The sequence below is a fragment of the Hemitrygon akajei genome, chromosome 7, assembly GCF_048418815.1.
Source record: "Hemitrygon akajei chromosome 7, sHemAka1.3, whole genome shotgun sequence".
NCBI classification, from domain to species: Eukaryota; Metazoa; Chordata; class Chondrichthyes; order Myliobatiformes; family Dasyatidae; genus Hemitrygon; species Hemitrygon akajei.
This window is the reverse complement of record NC_133130.1, coordinates 176,447,922-176,467,883: the sequence shown is the minus strand read 5'-3', so window position 1 is coordinate 176,467,883 and position 19,962 is coordinate 176,447,922. Positions and strand designations below refer to the sequence as shown.

At 41.0% G+C, this 19,962-nt stretch overlaps 1 protein-coding gene across 4 annotated transcripts in view; it reads left to right on the top strand.

The window, feature by feature from the left end:
- Positions 1-19,962, top strand: part of LOC140731201 (disabled homolog 2-interacting protein-like) — a 597,104-nt gene that overhangs the window by 63,306 nt on the left and 513,836 nt on the right. The window lies entirely within an intron of this gene.

Here is a 19,962-nt window from a genome sequence, read left to right as displayed (position 1 = left end):
GCTCAAAATTGGCAATGGTAGCAATTTGAAGGAAGTTCTTCATTTCCTTTCTTTGTCAGTTTATCCTTGCTAAAGAAAGAAGTAGGAAAATAAGAGTAACCTCACTGCTGTCTTTATTCTTGCCTGAACTTGGAATGTAGTTGTCATTGGTTAATTTAACCATGGATAAAATCCTCTTGAAAGGTTGATGCAGTAGTACAGGATTGGCACAATGGTGATGTAGGTTGTGCAGCTCGCAGCTCCAACCTGTGTGCTCTGGTTTCCTCTTATTCTAAAGTCATGCTGACTGTTAGGTTAATTGGCTACCGTCTGTCTCAAAGGACAATGGAGAGCAGCACTGCAGCACAAGCCTGGGCGGGAGTTATGGGGATCCTGAGATGCTCAGTCGTTAAGATCCCCCTCTTGTCCTCACGAGTGTAGTCCAAACGAAAGCAAAGCAATCTGTTTGGCACCAGCTTGACTGCAGGAGCTGCAGGAAGGGTGTTCAGTGACGTCCAACCACCTTAGGGGCTCCACTCCGGATTTTCTCTTTGGGTTTACTCCCAAAGCCTTCGTCCCCCTGAGGCTACACACAAGGCAGTGGGGCTATTTACCCAAAGCTGGGAATCTGGTTCATGAGCACGAGGACGTGTCTACACGTTGGTGGGCCTGCATGCTACGTGTGCAGGGGCCAGACCTCCTCCGCATCCTCTTTAGCCCAGCCTGAGTCTGAAAGGTGTTCAGTTTTCGTGTGTTGCCAGCGACAAGGCACTACATGAGGCTTGCTGTTGGAGAGGCAATGTACTGGCAGGGAGAGACTTGGCATTCAGCTCTCCTTTTCGCGAGTCTGCTAGCCGGCCATGGAAGCTGATAGCAAGAATGGCAAACACTACCCACTTACATTACCAAACTAGACGCATCGCAGCAACCAGTTGGCTACTATAAATTGCCTGTTATGTAAGAGAATAAAAGGGGTGGTGGTGCTGTTTTCCTGTTTTGGGGTCACTCCCCAGAAAAACAGCTGGTAGGTGATTTTGAAATTGCAAGTTCTATTGTAAGTAGCAGACTGAATTTTTAAAAAAAACTTGCGTTCATGACTTTTAATGCATTTAAGCTTTACCTCAGTGCCATAAAGAGAATGTTCACCAGTTCCTACGATCCATCTTGATTTCACTACGTGCATAGTCCATTACTTTGTGTCACCCCTGTTCAACACTCATAGACGAAATCTAACACAGTTCTATTCTCTGTACTTGGTGAAATGGAGGGAAATTAAGGCTAAAGGCAGAACTTAGCCGCAGGAATGGCAAAACATGCAAAACATTTCACCATGTGCCACAGTCAGTGTACAGGAAATGCATCTGATTCGTTTTCTGAATTAAATACTGGGCTGTAGTTATTACCGGAAAATAGGCATTCAACTACTAGAATTTTAATGAGATAAGCAATAATAGCTTAGAAAATTATGAATAGTTCTTTTGCATAGTGGCATGGGCTTGGCATCTGTTATTGACAGCACTTCTGCGTTGCCTTGACCTTTGGTTTACTTTAGGAATGATCTTTTATATCCTCTAGTTCAGAAATTTTGGTTTCATGTGCTTTGTTATTTACAGGGAGATGTGAGTTATCTCAAAGCTGAGTCAGATACTGAATGTTAAGTTGAATGGTGGCTTTGTGACTGGAACATAGAGGTAGCGAAACTTAAAAGAAAAATCAGGACAATAGATGTGGCCAGGACTTGGAGATGTTGTTGGAATATTAAAAATAAGTCTTTAAGTTGTATAAGTCATTCCATTATGATGGACCCTGGGAAAACTGCAGTAATGAGAAGTGAATTTTATCCGTTTGCAAAAGGGATTATTAATAGATGAAAGTTAGTGATTCATTTATAAGTCGTCATCATTATGTGCCATGTCTCGCGCGCGTGCGCGCGTGTGTAATATATATATAATTTTTAAAAAATTAAATAGCATCAATGTTGAATCAGGTCCGGAGGTCTGTCAAGTGAAACAGAAAATACTGACTGTGAATAAGTATATTAATTGCTTATTTGTAAACAGTAAAAATTCAACCGAACATTTATGTTCCCTAAGTTACAGACACTACAAAACTGAATATTCAACAAACATACTTCGTCAGAAGCATGTACAGAGCATACCTTTACAATGGCTATGTGTACCACTTGCCTTAAACAAAGGAAGAGAGAAAGAACCTTAAACATGTGCTCTCTATGTACCCAGGATATCTGAAACTGGACACTAGGCGGCTAACCAATGGGAAAAGCAGCTGCAGTTTTTTCCGGTAAAACTTTTCTCTTCCCCCTGCCCTCTTCGTCTATTCCAAACTTTGGCTTCTTGCCTCTTCTCCTCACATGCCTATCATGCCCCCCACCCCCCATCATCGATGTTTCTCTTCCCTTATTCCTATGGTCCACTCTCCTCTCCTATCAGATGCCTTCCTCTCCAGCCCTTTACCTTTTCCACCCATCTGACTACTATCAAACTATCTGGTCCCCTTTCCCCGTCCCCTCCCACCTTGCCCCGCACCTTTTTGCTCCGGCATCTTGCCTCTTCCTTTCCAGTCCAGCCTGAAATATCATTTGTGGGTTTTTTTTTCATTTCCATAGGTCTGCCTGCCTGACCTCCAGCATTCTTGTGTTGCTAAATAAACTGTCCATCATTCTCCATACAGAGCTCTCAAAATAGTCGCGAATTGAGAACATGGGACTTGATTTAGATTTAGCGCTGTGATAACAGTACTTACTGATTTGTACAGCCAAACACTTGAGTTTTTTGCATCAAGATACCTGTGAATTATACAATGAATGAATCAGATACAGCTTTTTCCAAGAAAGTGATGACCCCTTGGTGGCATCCTGTCACTGCTGGTGCCCATCTGTTGTACAAGTAAGAATATTGGTTAGTGGAATGTCTTTCCCTTTGGAAAAAATGCTCAACAACCCAAAATATTGACTCCCTTTTGTATCTGGTTCTAGTCCTCTTGTAAGTAACAACTCTTGAACCATGCTTTCATCTTTTAAGAAACGAACGTAATCACGAAACAGAGATTCATTGCCTGCAAAGTTGCCTCATTCACTTTGACAGCTTGGGGAGTCAGAGTTCAGAGTTCATTTCCAATGTTATCTGTGGGGAATCTATATCCTCCTCATGGAATATGTGGGTTTTCTGGGTGCTTCAGTTTCTCCAACAGTCTAAAATATGTTACTGTTCAGTAGGTTAATTGGTCATTGTAAGTTGTCTCTTGATTCGGCTATGGTTAAGTCGGTGGTTGCTGGGTTGTGCAGCTCAAAGGGGCGGAAGGGCCTAGACTGTACTGTATCTCAATAAATAAACTACAGAGCCAATTCTGTTGTCCTAAATGTTGCACAAAAGTGTCTGCCACATTCTCAGACATTTCATGTATTTGTCTTTGAACAGAGTTGTGTTTGAACAGAATTGCTTTAATTTTTGGTCTGGTGACTTAAGCAAAACCGTACTCAGAACCTGCCTTGCCTCTGGCAGAATCAGTTGATCTCCAATTGTGTGGGGCTTTCCGGACTTAGCAATGAGCAATGAAGTGTTGTATGAAGCACGCAAACCATCACTGTTTTGTTATTAAGTGCTGGCAAACATGTCTTGATGTGTTTACAGTTTCTGAACATTTTCACAATGTGAATGAAAATAAGCCAAGTTCACGTTTGCTTTAACAGTGTATTCTCTTCAAATGTTCATGGAACCTGCACATTTTTATTGCCTCACACTTGGAAGAAAACTTTTCCACAGAACAGACACGTTGGCTGCTGTTGGTTGCTTGGTGCTGGTACAAATCCATATTTCAGATACTTCACACTATACTGTCTACACTTCTTTTTGTCAGGTCTGTTTCTGCAATTTTCATTATGAATCAACAGCCACGGTCAATCATCTGTTTAAGTCCAACCTCAAGTGCTACATTCAGTAAAGGGGAAAGTTATGACATCATCATTGCTTGGGTAAAACCTGACTCTTTGCCTGAAGGTACATAAAGTGGGGCAGTGATAGCTCAGCTGGGTTACGGGCTAGAGAAATGTGGTCATTACCATTCGAAAGAGCAGATTCTGAACTGCCATACCCTAATTCACAGAAATTGTGTCACCTTGTGATTAGAGTATGGAATTGTACTAGCTACACTGTACTACAGTCTTGAACAGCAATAATGTGTGGGCCCGACCTGGAAAAATACAAATTCTTCCGTTCAGATTTCTCATGATATGCCAAAAATGTCACATTGCTTTTCAACATCTATAACAAAGTTCAAGCAACGTCTATGAGAATGGTGGGTTGGCAAGAGATGAAGTGATTGCATGATCATTATTATCAATTATGGTACTGAGGATCAAATGATTATAAGTAATTAATTTCTTAAATTAAGCCTTTAAACCTACAGCTGCACCCCTAGCTACCGAGTGCCCCCCCCCCCCCACTGCCCCTTTGTATTTAATGCCCCCTTAGAAACTCCCACTGACTCCAGGGGGGTGCGATATTGCCCATATAGGGAACCATTGCTCTAGTCTGTAATATTATTACTGTGGCAACTGTACAGCTAGTGCTTCATTTCTAGTTAATCTGCTTTAATAATGTAATGTGTAGAATTTTTTAAATGTTCTATTCAATATTAACCTTCTCACCCCAGAAACTACATGACAAATTGCTTTGTATTGCTTTGTAATCAGACAGATATATTATCGTTCAGTAATAGTGATGGCTGACTTGGTGCAATTTCACATTATTAAACCTTTCATCCTACTTTTCCATTCCATTCAGGTCTGCTGTCTGGATGGTGTTGTCTGGCTTTTAAAGTAAGATTATAAGACATAGGAGCAGAATCAGGCCATTTGGCCCATCAAGTCTGCTCTGTCATTTCATCATGGCTGATCAAGTTCCTTCTCAACTCCTTTCTCCTACCTTCTCCCTGAAACCTTTCATGCCCAGGTGGATCAAGAACCTATCAACCTCCACTTTAAATACACCCAATGACTTGGCCTCCACAGCTGCCTGTGACAGTGAATTCCACAGATTGACCACACATTGGCTCAAGAATTCCTTCTCATCTCCTTTCTAAATGGAGACCTCTCTATTCTGAGGCTGTGCTCTCTGGTTGTAGACTCCCCAACCATAGGAAACATTCTCTCCACATTCATTCTATCTATGTCTTTCAACATTTGACAGGTTTCAATAAGACCCTCCCTCATTCTTATAAGTTCCAGTGAGTAAAGGCTCAGCGCTAAGAAACACTTCTCATACGATAAGCCTTTCATTCCTGGAATCATTCTCATCAACCTCTTCTGAACGCTTTCAAATGTCAGCACCTCCTTTCTTAAATACAGGGCCCTAAACTGCTTACAATAGTCCAAGTAAGGCTTCATTAGTGCCTTATAAAGCCTCAGCATTAATATCCTTGCTTTTGTATTCTAGTCCTCTCAAACTGAAAGCTAACATTACAGTTGCCTTTCTCACTACCAATTCAACCTGCAAGTTAACCTTTAGGGAATCCTACACAACGACTCCCAAGTCCCTTTGCAACTCCAGTTTTTAAAATTTTCTCTCCATTTAGAAAATAGTCTACCCTTTCATTTCTTCTACCAAACTTCATGACCATACACTTCCCAACACCGTATTCCATCTGCCACTTGTTTGCCTATTCTCCCAATCTGTCTTAGTCTTTCTATAGCCTTCTTGTTTCTCTCCACCTATTTTCATACTTCTAACACCGACCCCTAAGGAACACCACTCGTCACTAGCAGCCAATCAGAAAAAGCTCTGTTTATTTCCACTCTTTGCCTCCTGCCAGTCAGCCAATACACCATCCATACTACTATCTTTCCTGTAACTCCATGGGCTCTTATTTTGTTAAGCAGCCTCGTGTATGGTGCCGTGTCAAAGGTCTTCTGAAGATCCAAGTACACAACATCTATATATTCTCCTTTCACTATCTTGCTTGTTATTTCCTCAAAGAATTCTAACAAATTTGTCAGGCAAGATTTTACCTGAAGGAATCCATGCTGACTATAGCCTATTTTATCATGTACTTCCAAGAACACTGAAACAATATCCTTAACAATTGACTCCAACATTTGACTCGGGTTAACTAGCTTATAATTTCCTTTCTTCTGCCTCTCTTCCTTCTTGGAGAGTGGGTGACATTTGCAGTTTCCAGTTCTCCAAAACCATGCCAGAATTTAGTGATTCTTGAAAGAGCAATACTAATGCCTCTACAATCTCTTCAACTACTTTTAGAACCCTGGGATGTAGTCCATCTAGTTCATGTGACATGTCTACCTTTAGACCTTTCATCTTTCCAAGCACCTTAGTAATAGCATTAGCACTCACTTCTGTCTCTTGGATATTGTTGGCTAGCTTACCTTCATATTTCATTTTTCCCCCCTTGTGGCTTTCTTAGTTGCCTTTTGTTGTTTGTAAAGGTTTCCCACCCCTTTGACTTACTTTTGCTCTATTATATGCTCTCTCTTTGCTTTTATGTTGGCTTTGACTTCCCTTGTCAGCCATGGTTGTCCCCTTTCATCATTCTGTTTGATGAATTCCTATTGTAGATTACTACTGCTTCTCTGTGCCTTCTGAATTGCTCTCAGAAACTCCAGACATTGCTTCTCTGCCATCATCCCTGCTAGTGTCCCCTTCCAATCAACTCTGACCAGCTCTTCTCGCATGTGTCTGTAGTTCCCTTTGTTCTACTGTAATACTGATTTATTTGACTGTAGCTTCTCTCTCTCTCAATTTGCAAGGTGAATTTGATCTTATGATCACTGCTTCCTAAGGGCTCTTTCCCTAATCAAATCTGGTTCATTATACAACACCCAGTCCAGAATAGCTGATCCCCTAATGGGCTCAACCACAAGCTGCTTTAAAAAGGCATCTCACAGGTATTCTACAAATTCTCTCTGGGTCCAGCACCATCCTGATTTTCCCAATCTACCTGCATACGGAAATCCTCCATCACTATTGTAACATTGCCCTTTTGACATGCATTTTGTTTTCTGATGTATGTAAGGGGACACCAAGTCGCAAGATAGATGTTTGAAGGTTATAGAATATTAGGACAAATGTTAAAATTGTTCCATTGCAAAAGTGTTTTTTGGGGGAGGCGGTGGCAAGAGTAGGAATAATTGTTTAACTTTCTGTAATAGTTGTTCAGATTTTACATTTTGATGCAGTTCTGAATGATGAATGGTAAAATATACTACTGTGTATTTTTGGCAGTTAAATGTTTCCCTTTTAAGGTCTGTCTAGATTTGTTATTGAAAATGGAGCAGAACTTGGTGACATAAATTTACAAATGTGGACATGTGTGTAATTGCATTTCATGTGCTGACAGTAGTGATGATTTTATTGAAATAGTCAGTTATTCCTTGACCCATTCCACTAATTCATCACATTTGCATTATCCCTCTGTGGATACTTTTTTAAAGTCTTTTAGGCACAAAATCAATGTTTACAACACAGAAGCAGACCATTTGGTCTGTCAAGAGAATCAGCCTGTCCCATTCCCCCTGCTTGCTTTCCAGAGCTCTGAACATTCTTTCCGATACTTATCCAACTTTTTTCCCCCCCAGCTCTTCACAGTACTTAGTATTTTGCCAAAATGACCTCTCATATTTGATCCCTTTTCTAATAGGTTTCTCTATATATGGTAATGATGATTTTTAAATACCACTTAATAATATGGTAACATTCCCTGTTCTAAGGGGAATCCTAATTCCTCTGATCTTTTCACAGACTGAAACCCTCTTCATGCCTGGAAGTATTTGGTAAATCTGCTCTTTTATAAGGTTTTGTGTGTGCTGCCCAGGACTGGACTCTTTTCCAGTTTTACCTTAATTGTATTTCATAAAAATTCATGAGTTACTTGCTCTTGTACTCTCTACCTCTAAGGCTAAGGATCCCATGTGTTTTGGTAATTTCTTAACTTGCCCTGTTACTTTCAATGCATTCTTCACACATTCCCCACATCTTTCTCCTGTTATAAAATTGTGCCCTGAATGGACCAGACATTCCTATAAGTCAGTGTGAATGTTACATTTCTTTTCATTGAAGTTTTTAGCATGGCTTAAAGGGTTTTCTGACCTGGTAATCTCACTGTTAACAGTTTCTCACTGTTACCATCAGGTAGAAGGCACACACTCAGCGATTCAAGAACAGTTTCTTCCCCTCTGCCATCTGATTCCTTGAATCCTTAGACACTACCTCACTTTTTAAAATATACGGTATTTCTGATTTTCGCACGTTTTTAAAAGTCTATTCAATATATGTGTACTGTAATTGATTTACTTGTTTATTATTTTTATTTTATTTATTATTTTTTCTTCTATGGTATGTATTGGATTGAACTACTGCTGCTAAGTTAACAAATTTCACCTCACATGCTGGTGTTAATAAACCTGATTCTAATTCTGATCTTTGCAAACTTCTAAGGAAGTAGAGGCACTGCACTGCTTTCTTTGTAATTACACTTGCATGCTGATCCCAGGACAGCTTCTCTGAAATGATAACACTGAGGGATTTAAAGTCTCCACCACTGATCCTTCAAAGAGAACTAGTTCATGGAAACCACCAGATTCCTCCTCCGGAAATCAATAATCAGCTCCTTAGTCCTGCTGATATTGAGTAAGAAGTTGTTGTTGTGGCACCACTCAGCTGGATTTCCAGTCTCCTTCCTTTATGCTGATTTGTCACCACCTTTGATTCGGCCTATGACAGTGATGCACCTGTGCAGATTGAGATGGTGGAGGAGATTTTATTGCCAATCTGAACTGACTGGAGTCTGCAAGTGAGGAAATCCAGGATCCAATTGCACAAGGTATTGAGGCCAAGGTCTTAAAGCTTATTATTTTTGTGGGGCTGATGGTATCTTTCAGTGGACTGTGTGGGTTTTCTCTGGGTACTGTGATTTCCTCCCACAGTCCAAAGACATGCCAGTTAGTAGGCTAACTGGTCATTACAAATTGTCCTGTGATTAAGCTAAGGTTATATGGGAAGTTGCTGGGTGGTGTGGCTCGAAGGGCTGGAAGGACTTATTCTGCATTGGATCTCAACAAATAAATAAATTATGATGGCAGTTAAGTTACTAGACTAATAATCTAGAGGCCAACATCAACAATTAAATGACTTGTGTAAGTGCCATCATGGCAACTGTTGAATTGTTAAATGAATAACCTGAAATGAAACTAGTTTTAAATGGCTAGCTAGTTGTAAAAAAAACACATCTGATTCACTAATGCCCCTTAAAGTAGGAAATCTGTTATACTTGGCTTGGTCAAAATGCAAGTGAAGACTCATCAGAGTTGTTGAGTCTTAAAGGTATAAATCCTTTGGAAATGCTGTACTATGTTTTAAAACAAAATGAGAATAGATGTAAGACCTAGACAGCAAGTTCAAATAGCATGTTTGTGCCTGTGCCATCAACATTGCAAATTCTTCCTCAGAAACAAGACTGTTCACAATGGCATATAAACAGAAGGGATGACTCAACTCTGACTTAGTGCTCAGAGATTTCATGAAGCCTGAAGTCTTAACGTGGGCAGGAAAGCTTCTTCCTAAATACATCTCCCCTTCCTTCCTCAGCTGATGAATTGGCGTCTCACCATATTGAGCAACACTTGGAAGCAGCAACTGACAGCTGCAGAGGCTCAATGGTTAACTTCAGAGTCCATTTCCAGGAATGCTTGGTAGCAGCAAAACTGCATGAGCTGGCCTGGTCCCGAAGTGAATGAATCCAGACTAAGAGATAAACCTACCTGATCTTGCCTTTACCAGTTTACCTTTTGCAGAGGCATTAGTTCTTAACAACAATGGTAGAGGTAAACCACCTTGGTCCATATGGACACAAAATCACATCACTTCTGTGGGCATACTTCATTTGGTACTATTATTGTTTTAAATGTAGTAAACTCTGATCGTATCTGGCAACTTGGAATTCGGCATCCATAAAGCATTGTGGACTACTGGCAGTAGTAGAAGTATCCACTAAAATCTGTTACTTTACGCCCTAGTATAATCCCTCGTTGATATAATTCAGTCAGGAATTAATCCTAGTTCAGAGAATGCAGCCAGGCATGCTGGGAACAGTATCTAATACACTTTTTAAAAAAAAAAAGTGGAGCTGGGACATGGGAATAGATGGGTGCTAATAACAAAACCAGCTTACAATTGATACAGCTAAGCTACAAACATATGAGATCAAAGTTCTGTGATGTTTTGACATCTAGTTGTGAATGATAATGGACAACTAAATAATTAATACTAGGTGGTTGCACCAAACAACATCCCACTCAAGAGTGGTACAATCTTGTTATTGTATAATATAACATTGAAGTTCTTGGAAAAGCTGCATAGTATCTTTATAACCATGAGCCTCAGAGTGACACTGGCTAATTCTTAGATTTAATTACTGGTTATCGAATTCTGGGTTTGGAAGTTATTGATAACCAAGGTTATAATCAAAGATCTGATTATTTAATATTAATGTGATTGCTGGAAAAGACTTGATTTTGGTTCTGCAGTGTATCATAGTTAATGTACCCTTCAATTAAACTTCTATAGACAGAAACCTGCTTAAGGCTCACCTGTTTAATTCAGTTTGAGGCTCAAACTTCTTAACTTAAAATAGGACCTTTTGTGTTCACCCAAACAATTAAGAAATCTGTAATTATAGAATATTTTCAAAAGGATGGTTATGCCTGACAGCACAACACCTGTCATTATTGCACTGGAGTGTCACCTTTTTATGCTGAATGTTTGAATGAGTTTGAAATCCTTAATCTTATGAAATTTGGAGACTAGCCTTTGAACCAACCTATGTCTTTTTTTTAATTATAGAAGTTCAATTTTTTTCAACTTACCTTAAATATGAAGCTGTGATAACTGACATGACCTGTATTTAGCGAAGAAAGGCTTTCATTCAATCACTTCATTCTGTATATAAATCTGAGTTTGGCTTAATTATGCCTCAGTTTGAGTTTTTCATGCTGATTGGTTATTGGTGGCATTTGGGGCATGAATACTTAATTGTTTACATTCAATGTTGTCCAGTTATAAAGTCTTCTCCCTCCACTCTCTCCTGATGCAGACTCTTGGGCTGAAATGTTGACAGTTCCTTTACCACCACAACCTCCTCCCAACTAGTGGAAACCCAGTTTCAGAAATTAGTGATCTGAGGTTGTAAACTGAATTCCCTTCAAAACAAACAAGGAATTTAGTTTTGGTTAATTAAGCAAACTGGATCAAAGAGTTGGTACTGGTACTTCATAACATTCAAAATTGTTAATCCTACTAGATTTTTCTTGACATTGGTTCCTTAATGTTGAAATTCATGCTGGCATATTGCCTTCAGTTTAGTCTTTACTGTGTTCATCAACTTTCAAAACCTTAGATTCAAATATAACTTCTACAGAACTTGATGAATCTTCAAAGGACTTCAGTGGATTAGCTTCCATAAACCCATATGATTGTGCTCAGTTCAATTAGATGTATAATGTGGAAACAGGTTCTTCACCCAGCTGGCCATGTTGACAAGTATGTTCCACCCAGTCTAATCCCATTTGCTATTGTTTGGTCCATCACCTTCATTATAGATTCTGGTATATTCTACCAATCAGGCTAACAGTTCTTTCTTCTCCACCCCACCCCATGACTTTTTCCACCTACCTGGCTTCACCTATCACCTTCCAGTTAGTTTCTTTCCTCCTAACCTCCCCCCCCCCCCCCCGCCTTCTTATTCTGGCATCTTCCACCTGCCTTGTCAGTCCTGAAGAAGGGTCTTGACCCAAAATGTCAACTTTTCACTCTTTTTCATAGATGCTGTATGACCTGCTGAGTTCCTCCAGCATGTTGTTTGTGTTGCTTTGGTAATTCCCTCCCCCCCTCCCCCCCAATCCTCTCTTAGTTTGAGAAGCTATTTTACCAAGCTTCATTGTTTTCCCATCTTCATAGGTGCCTTTGTTTAGATTGAAACCCCAAGTTTTAGATCAAACTAAGTCATTTATGATGTAACATGGATTTTTCTTGTAATATTATCATTTTCCAAGTGCTCCTTTAGAATGCAGTTATTAATCAACAGAAGTCCACTCGTTCTTGCTGACATCTTATACCATGTTAAATTAAAGCAGTCAAACCTATTTAGATTTGATAGGGTTACATTTGCAAAGTAAAACCTTTTCATTCCTGCATCCCAACCTGTTGTATTATCATTCTTTTGTTTTGGTAAGAGTGCTCTAAAGAACAATGAAGAATGAGTGTGCCTGGGAGAAATTTTATTGGGCTTCATTGGTCCAGAGTCAGATGCACCAAATTAAAAATTGTGTAGGGCGTCATCCACTTTTGATGTGACATGTGTCTCAAATGTATTTGAGGCCCATGTGGAAGGAGGACTAAAATCAGTAAGTGGGCATGGTGTTCCCTTGTGCCCATCTTGGTGATCAATGTCATAGCTGTTTCATGAATCTGTGCTAACATCTGTGGCAGCGTCCACATCTTCTTATTGACACAGCCATTCATTATTCAATAAGAAAGTATTTCAGCCAGTCTAACAGGACAAAACAGGTCACTCATGAAGTTCTGCAGGCCATAGGAAATGATGAAAAGAAATTCACTGTAATCTGTAATATTGCGGTCCTGATCTATTTCCTTAAGCTTGGGAGGAAAAAACCCAATGCATCAGTGCATAGTAAACCATTCCTGGAGCAGTAGTAGTGTTACGAATGTGCCACAACTCTGAAGGGCCGAAGGGTACAAAGAAGCCCCCTCCTTTTCGAGAATCGCAAGATCGCTATTAATTCAGGTCTGGGACCCAGGAAATGAGAGAGAGATGTCCAGAATACACAGGTTTTGGAATGTGTGTCCTGGCCCCAGAAAGGTGGAACCATTGATAACGGCCATTGTCTCTTGGAGGTGGAATTGTGTATTGAGTACTGTACTATTCATTGAAGCCCTCAGGGAATGACCAGGGTGGGCTGGTTGAGGGATTGCATCATCCCAACCTGATTGACATCTGAGACCCCGTGAGTAAGGATAAAAGAGGGTCTGGGGAACAACCCCTTCAGACGCACCAGGAGAAACGTATGAGACCGGTGGGGGCTTGTGTGTGTCCATCCTTGCCCGGATGACAAGTCTTCCACGAAACGGCCTCGCTAAAGGACGAATACGGATCAAGATTGGATAAAGGAAAGCTGGCAAGTTTCTAAAAATCTGTCTCTCTCCAACCAAAAAGCTGCAGCCTGAATGAACTGAGTGACTTTTATATTTCCATCGGACAATACATTATCCCCTAGACAATGATAGAGCTATTTCTTATTGATTATTATTATACCCGCACTTTTAGATTTAGTATTGACGACGTATGTTATCTGTATGTTTGCATTGATATTATTTTTGTGTATTTTTACCAATAAATACTGTTTAAAAATAGTACCATCAGACTTCAACGGACCTCTCTATCTTTGCTGGTAAGTGACCCAGTTATGGGGTTCGTAACAACTTGGGGTTCTTGTCTCGAGATTTGATACCAAATTGGGGGGCCAGTGAATCGGGCTTGTAAGTCCAAACTTGGATCTGGTTGCGCGGGTAGCCAGACGGGAAACCAGCAAAGATGGACGTGGGTGAATTTATAGAAAACCCGACTCTGGAGGCGCTAGAGGCGGCCACAAAGTCGGAATTGATAAATATTGCGAAAGGACTAAACCTCGCAGAGGTGAGGTTGTCGATGAAAAAGCGGGAGGTGCAGAGGGCCATAACTCAGTATTATATTGTGAAGAATGTGTTTTCTGCTGAGGTATTGGAAAATATCCCTGAAAAGGTACCAGCTAGTGGGATGGCTCAGTTAGAGTTGGGAGAAATTAAGGTTGGAACATGAAATTAAATTAAAGCAGCTGGAAGCAGCTGAGAAGGAAAAAGAAAGGGCCGAGAAGCAACGGGAGCATGAGCTCCAGCTAAAGGAGTTTGGAGGTCAAGAGAGAGCAGGAAAGAGCTGAGAAACAAAGAGAGCATGAAGTTCAGTTAAAACAGCTGAAAAAGAAAAGGAAAGAGCCGAGAAGGAGAGGGAGGCGGAGAAACAGAGGCAACATGACTTGGATATGGAGAAGTTAAGGCAAGAGCGAAGAGCTCAAGGGTCAGACCGAGAGGAGCGGTTTAATGTTAGTCGGGAGTTGAGGGTAGTACCTCCGTTCGAGGAGACAGATGTTGATAGTTATTTCTTGCTTTTTGAAAAGGTGGCAGTGAATCAGAAGTGGCCCACAGAGCAGTGGGTGGCGTTGTTACAAAGTGTGTTAAAAGGGAAGGCACAACGGGCATATGCGGCGTCCATGGAGGAGGAAGAGGCGGAGAATTATGAGAAAGTAAAGGAGGCCATTCTTTGGACCTACGAATTGGTACCTGAAGCGTATAGACAAAAGTTCAGAAATTTAAAGAAAGGGTGGAATCAGACGTATACCGAGTTTGCCTATGAGAAGGGTGTGCTCTTGGATCGCTGGTGGGCAGCAGAAATAGTGGACGAAGATTTTTGGCGTCTCAGGGAGTTAATTCTGATTGAGGAATTTAAAGGTTGTGTTTCGGATGATATCCGGATGTATTTGAATGAGAAGCCGAATAAGTCCATCTCCGAATTTGCTAGGTTCGCAGATGAATATGCCCTAACCCACAAGACAAAGTTTTCCTCAAATAAAAGTTACCAGAGAGACCGTGGGAACGGTAGAGAAAGCCTGCCGGCTGAGGCAGAGGTCCCACCGGGAGCTAGTGGTAAGATTGAGGAGGAGAGGCAAGACGGCGGGAGAGTTCCTGGCTTGACCTGTTTTAATTGTGGAAAGGGGGGACATATTGCATCTTGGTGCCTTGCTCCGAGGAAGGAGACAAGAAAATGGAAAGCAGCAGTCCCTATAGGATGTGCTGCGGTAATCAGTAAATCGACGAGAGAGCCCCAGGTAGACAGAGTACGAGAAGGGTCTGAGAAATGTATGTTAAAAGGAACCATGTCTGTGAGAGAGGGAGACATAACAGTTCCAGTGCGGATCTGGAGAGTCACGGGAGCTGAACTGTCATTGATTAGCAGTAAGGTACTGGATTTTGGTCGCAAGACGGGAATGGTAGCTTTGAAAGGAATAGGAAAAGGGACAGAAATGGTGCCCTTGCATAGGATCATTATAAATTGTGATTTGGTATCTGGACCAGTTGAAATAGGGGTGCGATCAGAATTCCCGAGAACTGACGTGGACGTCCTTCTTGGTAACGATTTAGCCGGTGGTAAGGTTTGGTCAGCAATGAAGCTGACGAGCCAGCCTGTGAGTGTTGAGGTCCCGCCCCTAGATTCCAAGATCTATCCTGCATGCGCGATCACTCGCAGCATGTCGAGAAAGGCAGCTGAGAACGAGACTAGTTTAGATCAGGCCAGTATTGATTTGGCTGAGACGTTTTTACTGACCCTGTACCACGAGGGTTTAGAGGGTGGAAAAACAGAGAGTAGTAAAGTGAAAGAGAGTAAGGGGGAGGAGGTAGACCTTCCCTTAGCGAGGAGAAAATTTATAGAGGCACGAAGTAAAGATGAGAAGCAGATGAGGCTGTTAAAAGGTCCAGAGTTGGTCATGAATGATCTGTCTGGTTTGGCAGAACTGTTTGAAGAAGTTGAAAATTCTAAAGGTGTTCCCGATAATGAAATGAGGGCAGTCCTAGATGAAAAGGATGCCATTACCTTGAAGAAGTCTGCTGGGTTGGCAGATGAGGTTGTTTCAGCCTGCGGGGTTGAGTTTACTCCGGAAGGGAGTTGCCCAGAGAGTAGCTGGGAGGATCAGGGGAATTTAGAATTTGAAAAGGGTAAGGGTATTGAAAGCCTGGAAGAGGCAAATGTCATGTTTGAGTGTGTCCAAGATGTGGATGCACGTGGTACTGAACCTGGTAATGGAGCTCAGAAAAAGTCTGAGGTATTTGATTCAGTTGAAAAGGAGTGCAGTCCTTGTGGGTCAGATGGACTTTCTTCAGTGAAGAAAGGGTTAACCTTGGTAATAGTGGGAAGTGAGAATTCCCCGTTGTTGGTGTTCGAAGGTGTGTTAAAAGTTAGTGGGGAGATAAACGGTGGTGATGTGAATCTAATTATTGAAGGAAAAGGGAAAAGTGTAGTTCCTAAGTTGAATGAAGAAATTTTAAAGTCTGGATTGATGTCAGAAGCAGCAACCAGGCTACAGAGACAATGGCTTGGTCACGCGGTGCCTACGAATCAGTTACAGGTTGAGTTGGAATGTAAAGGTGCCCCACACGCTATTGTTATTCAAGAGTGCGGTGTGAAAAAGCAGAATTCGAAATGCTGTTTGAACAAAGGGGGATCGCTTTCAGATCTTAAATTGAGAACTAATAGCTTGAAGGGTCCTGAAGAGAAAACTAGCAACTTGCTTAAACTTAAAGAATTGTGTGGAAATTCGGAAAATGGTCTGTTTGGAACACATTGTTGATAAAATAACTCCTATGAAAGGAGCGGGCGATAGCCTATTTCGCCATGGTGCACAAACTCACCACGTGGGAGTTAACTGGAAAAGGGGCGAGGGTTGACGGGCTGCCATTTTAAATAGCAGGATCCGGCTTTAAGGGATTTCGACAAAGCATGTGAATAATAAAGACAACCCCCATGGAAGATTGACTGTTAAAGTTTGAAAGTAAAATAAAGATTAGTATTTGCATGAACTTTTGTAGTATACACGTAAGCTAAGATCACAACTCTTTAGTTTTTGTTTGTGGAAGAAAAGGAATACATAAAAATAGGTGGTTATTAAATTGAAGTCTGATGCTACAAGACTTTAGTAAGGTACAAGATGTTAAGATATTAAAGGCAGTGACAATGTAATCGTTAACTTTTTAGATGCTGAATTGAATGTATAACTGTATTACTCTGTAGTGAAAAAAAACTTTTGTATTGTGTTAGATTCTAAAATTCTGTAAGATTCTGTATTACTTCGTTTTTACCGATGATAAAAACACTTTGAAGGAAGGGGGTGTTACGAATGTGCCACAACTCTGAAGGGCCGAAGGGTACAAAGTCGCCCCTCCTTTTCAAGAATCGCAAGATCGCTATTAATTCGGGTCTGGGACCCAGGAAATGAGAGAGAGACGTCCAGAATACACAGGTTTTGGAATGTGTGACCTGGACCCAGAAAGGCGGAACCATTGATAACGGCCATTGTCTCTTGGAGATGGAATTGTGTATTGAGTACTGTACTATTCATTGAAGCCCTCAGGGAATGACCAGAGTGGGCTGGTTGAGGGATTGCATCATCCCAACCTGATTGACATCTGAGACCCCGTGAGTAAGGATAAAAGAGGGTCTGGGGAACAACCCCTTCAGACGCACCAGGAGAAACGTATGAGACCGGTGGGGGCTTGTGTGTGTCTATCCTTGCCCAGATGACAAGTCTTCCACGGAACAGCCTCGCTAAAGGACGAATACGGATCAAGATTGGATAAAGGAAAGCTGGCAAGTTTCTAAAAATCTGTCTCTCTCTCCAACCAAAAAGCTGCAGCCTGAATGAACTGAGTGACTTTTATATTTCCATCGGACAATACATTATCCCCTAGACAATGATAGAGCTATTTCTTATTGATTATTATTATACCCGCACTTTTAGATTTAGTATTGACGACGTATATTATCTGTATGTTTGCATTGATATTATTTTTGTGTATTTTTACCAATAAATACTGTTAAAAATAGTACCATCAGACTTCAACGGACCTCTCTATCTTTGCTGGTAAGTGACCCAGTTACGGGGTTCGTAACAGTAGCAAGTAGATCCAATAATGTGGTGGTAGCTTGGTAAAGTTATTCACAGAATTAATGAGTGAAGTTGCTAAGAAATCAGATTATTAGCACTGCTACTTGTGGTAGTGGACTATAATGCAACCGATGTAAGGAGGATTTAGCCCCTTACCCTCTGATAGTGAAGCTAACCATGGAGAAAAACATTTGCAACCATCTGTAACTAGAAGTTGAGCAGATGATCTACCTTCACTCTTTGGAGCTTTGTAATCTTCACACTATCACAGAAAACCAGTCTTTGGCCGATGCCATTCACTTCACATGACATCAATAAATTGCTAAATGTGCTAGATATCACTATTCTTGTGTTCTGTTGTCAGCTTTGATTTGAGTAATGTGAACAAGTAAAGATGCAAAATTAATACATTTGTTAGAAATTGTCATGATTTTTCTTCAAAGATAAGAACATCAGTCAATTGGTGCTCCAATATAGGGTTGCCAGTTTGTTGCAAAGTATTGTAAGGGATCAAATATTATGATCTTGGCTTTTACCTGCTTATTGATGTTCAGTTTGGATTCTGTCAGGACCACTTGCCTCCAGTGCTTATTTGCCTTTGCAGTAAATTGTAGAGATGAAGTTGCTTGCTCTCTGGTCCAAGAAAAGCTCAGGTCATTGGGAATGGAGAGGCAAATGCCACAGTAAGATTGTACCCAATGAAAAGGAAGGATTTTGTGAGAGCTATAATTTGTTCTCCTTGCTGCGACATACATTTGCTGAAATTTGTGTTTTCCAAACTCCTTTATCAGCAATCTCTCTCTAATAAATGGTCAAAATTGAGCATGTTCCTTGCTGATGGCAGAGTGTTCAGTTCTGTTTGTATCTCCACAGATATTGAAGTAACACGTGACAGCTATAGGGTATGGATAACATTTACTATGTGTCGATAATGGGCAAGTAGCATTTTTGCCACAGGATGGGTGACTTCATCTTCAGCAAAGAACCCTGCCAGATCACACTATTTTCATCACCCCCATCAGTATCAGATTTGGCAATGCTATTGACTTGATTGGCAATTAGGTGCTGACAAACAGTTCCTCCCCAGATACTCCCTTGAGTTGAGGATAACCTCTGTTTAAGTTATGAGATGGCTGATGAGGCTAACGTGGCATCAAAATTTGCTTCAGGTGGGATAGGAGGAGCTAGATGGGGCATATGGGTGGCCAGGTTGGGAGGTCTTGCACTGTCCTTGTGTAGTTTCAGCTGGGTTTCTGCACATTCCTGAAGAAGACTCTCAAGATCCTCAGTGGCAAATTGGTTGATGCTTCTCCATCTTGATTGACCATGGACCAGACATTCCCATAAGTCAGTGTGAATGTTACATTTCTTTTCATTGAAGTTTTTAGCATGCCTTAAAGGGTTTCCTGACCTGGTAATCTCTTGCTACAGAGATCAAAGTAAAAGGTCTTTTGAGAATCTCTTTGGCATTTGAGTGATGAGGCCAGTGAGTTGAAACTGGTTGAATATAACTACAATTTTGGTGTTGGCCTGGGAGAAGATGCAGACATTGATTTGCTAATCTTGCCTGTGGGTTTGGACAACATTGTGGAAGTTGTCATTGGTATGTCTGTTATACATATCGCCCTGCAGTGGAAAGGGTCATGTTGCTTGATCGGCTGTGAGATTTGCTTCAACTTGATGGTTCTGTTCTTTAAATGTTCTTTCTCTGATAGTTTAAAAAGTGTCAGAAGATGGCGATGAAAGTAGTCAATGTGTGTCCTTACTGACAACTAGCTGCTGAAATGGAAAATCGATTGCATTTTCCAAGACCTCTCTGTGAACCTTAATTGTTAGGAAGTGGTATGGTGCAGCAGAGATGGGTTGATGCAAGATATTTATTGTGAATTTTCAGTCTAAGGGCTCTTCTGTCATACGCATCAGTAAATGAGCCAGTGATAACTGAAACTATGAATTGTGCAGATGACCTTGTCTGCATTCTGTAGTGAGGCTGGTGGGACTTTGGATTTAGAGCTGATGCAATGAAGTTTAAACAGTTACCCTTTTGGCTTGTGGATTAGCTCTATTGTAGCAGGCAGCTTGTTGGAAATTGCAGCATTGTTATAGTACTACTGCAAGAAAGATTGGGGAAGGAAAAGGATTGCCTTTGAGAAAACTACTGGCAGCTAATGAAGTAGAAATGCCCT